The following is a 10,068-nucleotide window of genomic DNA, read 5'->3' as shown; positions in this document are numbered from 1 at the left end:
GATTCAGACTCTGGTTTGATTTTTCTTTTAATGATTAATAATTATGTGAAAAAGAACGGCAATGTGATTGCTGTGGATTTTTTTCAATAGCAATGCAAGTATCTTGTATGTATGTTCAGGTTAACCTCAAGATGATTTGGTATAATTTATTTCTAAGACATCACTAAAAAATTTGTGCCACCTTAAAAAATTATGACTTATGGATGGAGTCTTCTTTCAACAGCTCTGAATAAAACATGATACTGTAATTAAAACGGCAAGTATATCTGTTCCCATTAGGCCAGGCTTTTAAAGTTGTAGATTGGTGCCCAGTGGACTGTTTATCTAAGTCCCCGGATGCTTTTAAAATCCCATTAGCACCTCAATACTTTAAAAAATCTGGTACACACTGGGCATGTCTACACATGTGCCCCCGTACTGTGCAGTCATTTAGTACTTGCTAAAGCAGTCCCAGTGGTGCACGAGTCATTTCTGACCCTACTGTGCAGTAGTAGTGGCGTCACAGTTAGTGCCTGCTGACGCTACATTGCTATAGCAACAAGTTACGTTGCTGTAGCTTCAGCTTGTCACTACAGCAACATAGCATCTCATGTAGACATGCCCATTAACAAGCAGTCTTTCCTCGTAGCCATTAGGCCTGTGCGAGTGAGCAGAGATCCGATCCGGCTTTGGATCTGGCTGCTTCAGATGCCAGGGATCTGATCCGGAGCTCCAGTCAGGGTTTCTGCTTCAATCTGGCCAAAGTGGCTGCAGGAATCAATGAAATATCTAAACTTGTTGTTTTTTGTCTGATTTGGATAACACTTGCAGGGATGGTATCCCCTCCTAAGAGCATGAAGTGTGCCAAGTTTTAAGAATATTGGTTTAGGGGTTGGGAGGAACTGTACCCCAAATTCATGAAAGCAAAACTCATGTCATGTATATGTATTACAACACAGGGGTGTGAAAACTGCAGGGATGGTGGACCCTAGTGAGGCCAGAAAGTGTGCCAAGTTTCAAGAAGATTGGTGCAGGGGTTTTGGGTGAACTGTACGACACATTCTTGAAAGCAAAACTCCTGTTGTGTCTGTGTAACAACACAACAGGGTGAAAACTGCACAGGTGGTAGCTCCTGGTGGGGACAAAAAGCCTTCCAAGTTTCAAGAAGATCGGTGCAGGGGTTTGCGGGGAACTGCACCTCAAGCTGTGGACAAGCAAAACTTGTGACATGGGTAACACTGTGTGTGTTAAGGATCAATGGGGTGAAAGCTGCAGGGGTGGTAGCCCCTGCTGTGGCCACAAAGCCTGCCAGCTGTGGAGGAGATCAGTGCAGGGGGGTTCTGGGGCCCTGCACCCCTAGCTGCTGACAGACAAAACTCGTGAAATGGGTGCTTGTGCAACTGACTGTCTCTGTCCTGAGGTAGTTGATTATCTGTATTGATTATTTCCTCTCCTTAGCCTGTGGTTTTGTACGTGTTAATTGATAGTAATGAACTGTTACATTAGCTAGGTCCTGTGTATTGAGCTGGTCCCTGAGTGAGTCATGACTCATTGGTAAGTGGTAACACAGTAGCTTAGCAGCAGGTCCTGCAATAGTGTCGCCCACGCCCCAAGACAGACAGTCAGTTGCACAAGCACCCATGTCACGAGTTTTGTCAGTCAGCAGCTAGAGGTGCAGGGCCCCAGAAGCCTGAACCCCTGCACCAATCTTCTTGACAGCTGGCAAGCGTTGTGGCCACAGCAGGGGCCACTACCCCTGCAGCTTTCACCCCACTGCGCCTTAACACACACAGGGTCAGCCATGTCATGAGTTTTGCTTGTCCACAGCTTGAGGTGCAGTTCCCCCCAAACCCCTGCACCAATCTTCTTGAAACTTGGCAGGCTTTGTGGCGTCATCCAGGGCCAACACTCCTGCGTTTTCAGCCCCCTGTGGTGTAACACATACACGTGATATCAGTTTTGCTTTCAAGAATTTGGAGTGTAATTCCTCCCGAGCCCCTGCACTGATCTTGTTGATACTTGGCAGGTTTCATGCTCTCACCAGAGACTACAATTCCTGAAAATGTCATCCATATTAGACAAAAACCAACAAAGTTAGAGATATTTCATTTTTTCCCCATTATACCCTATGGCCGGATCTCTGAGGCAGCTCCGAAGGTTTTCTGAAGTGCTTCAGAAGTTCCGAACCACTTCAGAAAGCCTAAAGAAGCCAGTGCTTCTATCTGGACATGCTGCCTTGGACACCAAAGTGTCCGAAGCTTCTCCGGACCCTAAGCTCTGTCCAAAGCCTCACGCAGCCCTAATAGCCATTCTCATCATAGCTTTGTTCAATTCACTGAAGACTAAAGGCCTCAACAAAGTCTTGGCAAGCAAGCCGTTTTGAGCAAAATGTATTTAAATAGACCTCATGCAGGTTCTCATTTTAACTGCAACTTTATCACTACTTACTTTTCATTTCTTGTCATCCACTGATCTCTGTTCTAACTTAAGGGGACAGTGGGTGCATCTACATGTGCTATTAAGGCTAAGCAATAAACTCCAGCACTTATTGCGCTGGAATTTATTGCTCCCAGATGCCACATTTACATGTACACCTGGAACTGCAGCACATTGAGGTGGGTTGGAGCAGCCTCAGCTGGCAGAAAGCCAGGGGTGTTAGCTTGTCAGCCTGGGGCTGCTCTGACTCACCTCAACATGCTGAGGACCAGCTGGCTGGGACACATGGGTACTCCAGTGCAGGGCTGGCTGGCAGACAGCCCCCGCACTAAAGCACCCTTGTGCCCTAGCCAGCCCCCATACTAAAGCACCCTTGTGCCCTAGCCAGCCCCTGCACTGAAGCACCCTTGTGTCCTAGCCAGCTGCATCAGCATGTACACATGCATTGCTACACAGTCAAAAAAACTCTGCAGCAGGATAGAACTTGTATTTAGAAATACTATCCTGCTGAAGAGTTAATGTTTTCTGCAGTCTAACACAGCTGCTCATGTAGATGCAAAATATTTACTATGGAGCTAATTAGTCTACTCCACAGTAAACATCACATGTATATGCACTCTGTATCAAAATAAAAATTACTTTTTTTTCTTGCCAGTTTAGTATCTACCCTTGCTTCTCAGAAATTACACAAAGTGAAAAAAGATTAGAAAAAATATATACTTTCTGGTCTCCTTTCCCCACTTTTGCTTGTCTTGTATACTAGACAGTACTTGGTATATATTCAGTTATAAGGCTGTGAGCCTGTAAAGCACTAAAGATCAGAAAAGTACCATTGATTTAATTGGAATTATCCCCTTGCTTAAGGTATGCATATGCTAACTATGATAACTGAACATTATCTTAGTATGTTGACAGATCATTACCACTTCAGATTTTAATTCTTCAAAACCTCTTTCTCCTTGTGTGGCAAGCTTTAAGGACACCTTGCAATTTAATGGCTTTCCGAGGCTATAAGTCTTTGGATCATCCTCCAAATAGTTGTCTTCAGAAGAAAATGTCCTGGCAAAATACATATAATTTAAAGCAGGGGTGTCAAACTCGACCAGCTCCACAGGCCAAATAAGTGGCATTGGGATGGTCCATGGGCTGGATTGAGCCCATGGCTCTCTCCCCCTCACATGCCAGATCTAGGGCAGCAGTGCTTACTCCTGCACCCAAGTCTCATACAGTGTCCCCTCACTCCTCTCCTCTCCCCACATATGTTTTACTATATTTTTTTCTTTAGGGTGTTTGAAGAGAATGAAAATCCATATTTAGTACATGAGAAACAGCAACAGCAGCAGCCATTACATCTTCCTTCCATTCCTCAGAAATTTGTCCAGTCTATAAGGACTTTTAGACAATCTCTGCAAGAGACACAAGCAGGTATAATGTACATTTCCGATTACATTTTTATACAAGGTTAATTTATATCAGCTTCATTTATATACTAAATCAATATATAGGAACCATGACAATAAATCTACCCCATCATCTCCACTATGGTTGCTTGATCTAAACTTTCAGTAGAAATTGGACATTTAATTTTTCTTTTTTCGTTGAAAATCTCCCATACTTATGATTCCATGTATTTGTCATGAATAACACAATAATATTTTACTCATTTTAGGTAGATGCATCATATAGTATCGGAAAATTTTTCATTGGTGAAGTTTGCCCAATATAACAGACATTAACTGCATACATTATTCTACAGTGAACTGGCTGATACTCACATATTATATGATACATTTCCCTCAAATCAATATAAGAAGCAAAGTTGATTAGTTTTGCTCACAAGTTCAATTTAACTGTGGCATGCTGTGTATATATAATACTCTAACAATGTTAAGTTATGTTTATTGAATAATTTAGTTGGAGAAGAAAGAGAAAATCCCATGGATCATTCAGCAATTACCAGTGTTTCCTCCAGCCAACTAGAAAATGAAACACAGGTATGTAGCCCTCCTCTCACAAAGGACATGAGTAAAATACATTCTGTGGCCTTGCTTATTTAAACTGAAAGTGCTTAAAGTATTCCCAGTGCCACTTTCTTAAAACTAGATAATGCAGGAAATAGCTCAGGATTTGGTAATAAGAAACTGGTAATAAGAAATAGTTTGGTAATAAGAATTCTTTCTTCCTTAAATTATTATTTCAAGTGCAACCAAAAATATGGGGTGACTGAATGTTATGGCAGATGGCTATTATGCAATATTGGTAATCGTACTCGGTCTTCGAACATTGTCCCTTTTCCAAAGTTGATGTAACACACAACTGTGACTACCCAACCCATTGCCCAGGACAGACAAAAACTTTAAACTAGATGTAATTTAAACTAAAGAACGTAATCCAAACACATGTGGCATAACAACGTTTTGGAGGTTTATTTCTACTTATAAATATAAGAAAAGAGAATGAATTTGCATAGTTTGGGGAGAAATCAGGATGTCAGTAACTTAACAATTTTGTGTATTCCTTCCATTCACATTTTTTCCTGTGTTTTAGAAATGCAGTGATACCACCAGGACTAACCATCCAAAAATTGCCCAAGTTCCATCCAGGGAAAACCAAATGCAATTCAGGTACATTTTCAGCTAAGTAGTTTTCATTCTTGAAATGATAGATTATGATGATTATACACAGCAGCATAATAATGCAGCCTGGTGCCCAGCCCAGCTGCCGCACACAGGGACTTCAGGTTGCCGCTGCCTTTGCAATCACCGTTGTGTGATTGTGGCAAAAGCCAGTTCCAGTTGGCAGCCAGGGCAGTTGTCCTGCTTTAGTTATGACAGATTTGACAGATATTATCCTCATTTGGACAAATTCAGATAGTGTTATTTCTGTTTGCTTAGATTGCTTTCTCCTCAGAAGCAGACAACTTCCAAGCAATGGTTTGAAAATGAAGCTGTGATAACAGGTAAAGTACCACTGACATTACTGGATGGAAGGTGCTATCAAAATGCAATCTATTGTATACCTGGATAAAATACATGATAACTGAATAGAAAATAAAGGATGATGTGCCAGATTTCACCCTGACCATTTTTGTACTTTCTGCTTAGGTCACTTAGTCAATTTATGTTTTTAGTGCAGGGATATTTTACTGACCTAGAAATTATAGACAAAAACTGCAGGGGAAAGATGGAAGTCAGTCTCTAAAAGGCTGTCTAAAACAGTTCAAGAAAACAGAAAGAATGGACAAGTAAGAAGTTAACTTATTCAGGAGCCTGAATGGTCATAGTAAGAGCTGATATATAACACTTGAAAAGGAGAGACAACAAACATTAAATAAAGGAAACAAACCTGTAAAAAGGCAAAGCTGAGAGAATACGCACATTAAACGTAGTCTTGTCAGTAATTTGTAAAGGCATCAGTATTCGTTTGTAAAATACAAATGGAACAAGTACAAAATAAAATAGAAATGAGTGAAGCAGTAGTTACAAATAAACTTAGAATATTAAAATCAGATGGCACAAGGTCTGGCTTCAATTCCTTTTGCATAGTGTTGTCAGATTAAACCCTTGTCAGATTGTAGTAAAGTTTGCAGAAGTGAAGATTTTAACTAGACTTCCCCACATGCTACAGTAAATAGGACCTCTTAGGGCATAGATTGTAGGTTCTGCTATTTAATATGACATGTCTTCCAACATTTTTCATTTCCCTTTGTATAATTTATGTTTCCCAGCCTGGCTTTTCTGCTCTTTCTTAAGATCTGTTCTATCACGCCTTGAGTATCCTGTTCACATTGCACCTACACCAGCTAGTTGCCTTCTCACTAGGTCTCTCAATAGCAACATAGCATTGACAAGCTTTCTTCAAGTACTCTTTCCCCACATCATTGGTGCTTTTTTTAGCTGCACTATCTTTTACAAAGAAATTCTACAGTTTGTAGTACAAATGATAACAACTTCTTTGTTTAGCAAATAAAGATGCTGAGTGTGGAGGTAAGGAAGAAGCAAGCAAGGCCAAAGATTCTCTACATGTCTCTCAAGTAAGTGAAGCATTTCTGTGTCATAACTTTTTATTTCATTGGAGTACTTACATTATCTTGTTGGCAGTGAGACTACTGGGAAGAAATAGGAAAGCAGGGCTTGGCCTCTTGTTTTGATAGCTTTCAGTACAACCATCTGTCTACTCACAGAACTGTATTTTCAGGCATAAAAATATTTTTCTTCCAAATGGCTACTTGGCACTCAATGATAATTTAAATTCACCAAACAGTCTCCCAGATATGATAATGTTTTAAATGCTATACTAATATTATTCATGAATGGTAGAGCTTTCAAAAGGAAAATAGAGTTTTGTCAGTAGTCAGATGGCTACAGTATCTAAATGTGTTCTTTTGTGACACTCGATTTGTTCTTGAATCTAGAACCCCAAGTAAATGACAGACTTCTATAGCTTTAAGGAAAAAATATTATCTAAAAATTCAAATGTGTATATATATGAGATTTCCTTAGATTCTGTTCGATGCTTAACTAAGCAAGAGAATTACTGCTATTCCAAATAGTTGAATAAAGAAGATGATGTAGGCTTCTCCCCACATAAAGGAGAGTGCAGGATCCCTCAGTGACAGAAATCCAATGGATATTGTGACTGCAAAGCAAAGCAGCCAGAACGTTTAATCCATAAGGTGCCGTGACAGCCTGGAAAAAGTATTGAATGCTGAATGTGGAAGAAGTGTGGACAGGGTTGGGCAAGGATGCTCTGATTTTACAAGTATAAAGAATTTGATTCTGGAACCTAATGATTGTTTATATCATTGAGACCATTACAGCTAAAATCAAAGAATAATCCACATTCTTATCCCATCAAGTAGCATTCATTCTCAGTCTTCTGAATCCACACATTACACAATCCAAAGCAAGAAGGGGAAATTGGTCTTTGTTAGACTGCTAGCATTGCATTTAGCTATTTGTTTAGTTAAAACTTGCTGAGTTTTCCTATCTGTACAACTTGTTCTTGAGTATGGAGTGCAGGATGGGGGCCATTCAGAGTAGGCATTAAAGGCATCTTGCATGAATTCAATTTTTACTCAGTAAGCTAAACCCAGTTTTTCAGTAGTGTTTCAAAGGTACAAAAATTGAATTTTTTGTGGGTGTTTTATTTTGTCTTGTGCTCAAAACATAAGAATTTACTTATTGATAACCTCTGTTTTAAGTTCTGTTAAAAGCTCCCTTTTAGAGTGCAACTTGTGGAGAAGGATGTGTTTCACCCGCATCATAATAGGCATCCACATCAAAGTTCCAAATGTAAACCTTGTTTTGGGAAGAGAAAATCTGTCAATTAATTGAAATATATTTTATTTATTTTTATTTATTCGATTTTCACGCTGCTTTCCCCAAAAAATGACTCGGGGCAGTTTGAGTTAAGAGAATAAGTATGACTTATAAAACAGGAAAGCGACAAGTTTTGATGATGATATTCCCAAATTCCACTAGGAAGTATTAAAACAATATTCCTTTCCATTGCAGTTAGGAGCATTAGATCTAGCAGTTCTAGCCTGAGATTTGCAGTGCTGCATAATGATGTACAATTAATAAAGTTGAACTGAATCTAATCTATGTTTACACTTTACAGATTCTTCAAATTTCTTCTTATAATCACAATTCACAAAGATAATCCAGATAAAAGGGGATACACAAATAACTATTGTGTGTAGACTATTAGATTCTTATTAAAGTCCCCTTATTTTTCTTGAATGTAAGATTCTTTAGCTTAAAACAGTCACACACGCGCACGCACACACACAATCAGTTTGGTTCAATATGTATATTGAATAAAAGGAATATTGATTATTTTGTTTAAGTTGTATATGCCGTAAACATGCCCATTATAACGTTGGGCTCTCCTTTAACAGAACATACCCACAGAATCTTTTAGATCAACAGAGGATAATCCCAATACAGCAGAAGAAGGAACTGTGAATTTTCCAAGAACCCCTGAGATGCCTGCATTTATAAGAACACCTGAATCTAATGAGAAGAAAGCCCGGTTCCCTAAAACGCCTCCATTTGAATTGTAGGATTTCATTTTTTATTTAAATGTTGTGAGCTTATGTTGATTTGTACTGCATAGATGTTTCCGTTAATTGTGACACGGAAGGACACTTTTCATATAAGCAAACTCTACACAATATTCAGATTTAATTTAGCGTATTTCAAATACGGGTTTTTTCCAGAGTGGCGCACAGTTTGAAAGAAAAGAGAATATTTACACATTCAGCACAGACCGACTATCCCTTATATTTCTAAAATTTGAGGCACTCGTGCCTCCCCCCTCAGAGTTCAGGTTGTCATTCTGCCTGATAGTGTATGAGATCATATTTGTAAGATCTCACACTCTTGTCATGAGAGTAATTGGGTTTGTGAAAATCCAATTATTTCTTCATTACAAAACATACAGTAAAGAAAGGGTTGGAGAAAGAATATTTGTTTCTGCAGAGGAATTTTTATAACAATGCATTATCTTCTCAAGAACAACAACAGGAATCAAGGAGGGAAACAATATTCACTAGATAGAGGACAGAGTGCTACAGAAAACTGAAGGCAGCTACTAAATAGCTTCTTAAGAGCTGTACTTCTGCTTTGCCACATCTAAAGAACCAACTACTGAAAGGCATGATGGGGGAAGGAAGCCTATAAGAAGGCAACCCTGTTCTAGGAGGATGACTTGGGCAATGATGAATCATTCAGTCTTCTGTCAGTACTCTTTATGGTGCATGTTGTTACCTAATCCAACACTGCAGTGGATATTTTGCTGCCACACTAGATTATATATTTGTATTTAACTTTCCTTTTGTCACTTTCAATCTTTTTCAACATTATTGCTTTCCAGGCCAGTTTCTTCCTTTCATAATCCTTTTATGCCGGATTACATTTTCCATTCTGTGTTGTGTTTTTTTCATCTCAATTTTCCTCCATATTTGTAGCAGTTTGAATGTTTCCTTTACTATGCAAATCCTTGTGTTAAAGAGAAGCAAGACTTTTAGTGATAGCTTTTATTGAGCCAAGTATAAATTGTGAGAGATGTTAGGCAATTTTCTGGACACAAAGTGCCCCTACCTCAGGCCTGGGAAAGAAGCAAGTTATGCCTACGCTAAAAGGGCACTTTGTGCCTGAAAGCGCATCTAACATCTCTCCCACCTCTTCTGTTGGTGCATTCAATAGATGATATCACTCAAAAAAATCTTGTTTCCTGCATATTTCCTGGATCATCATAGCTACAGCAGCATTCCAGCTGCTGTTAAAGGACATTTTCACAGTGTATTATTGATCCCGATGTTAAGCATTTATCTCTAAACCTGTTTGCTAATAAGAATCAGTAGTAAATTCTTTACTCTAACTGGCCACAATTATGAATTGTAGATGACCCAGGAAAACACTCAAATGATCATTATTATACATTGGACATGACTGATTTCCTTCTTTAATCTGCCTTCTTGGAAAATGGGGAACACTTATTACTTGCTTAAAAGAATATTGTTTGCTTTACAAGAAGTGTCGATGTAAAAGCTATAAACTTAAGAAAAGGAATAACAAAAATGAGAGCTGAAAATTGAAGAACAACCCTGGTTATGATTGAATATTTGTGTGTCAGGCTTAACTCCCC

At 39.0% G+C, this 10,068-nt stretch overlaps 1 protein-coding gene across 1 annotated transcript in view; it reads left to right on the top strand.

Moving 5' to 3' along the window:
- Positions 1–10,068, top strand: part of CUNH14orf39 (chromosome unknown C14orf39 homolog) — a 41,395-nt gene that overhangs the window by 20,318 nt on the left and 11,009 nt on the right. The window lies entirely within an intron of this gene.

The sequence above is a fragment of the Crocodylus porosus genome, unplaced genomic scaffold (genome assembly GCF_001723895.1).
Source record: "Crocodylus porosus isolate Cpor-Errol unplaced genomic scaffold, CroPor_comp1, whole genome shotgun sequence".
Lineage (NCBI taxonomy): Eukaryota > Metazoa > Chordata > Crocodylia > Crocodylidae > Crocodylus > Crocodylus porosus.
This window is presented reverse-complemented; position numbering and strand designations above follow the sequence as displayed.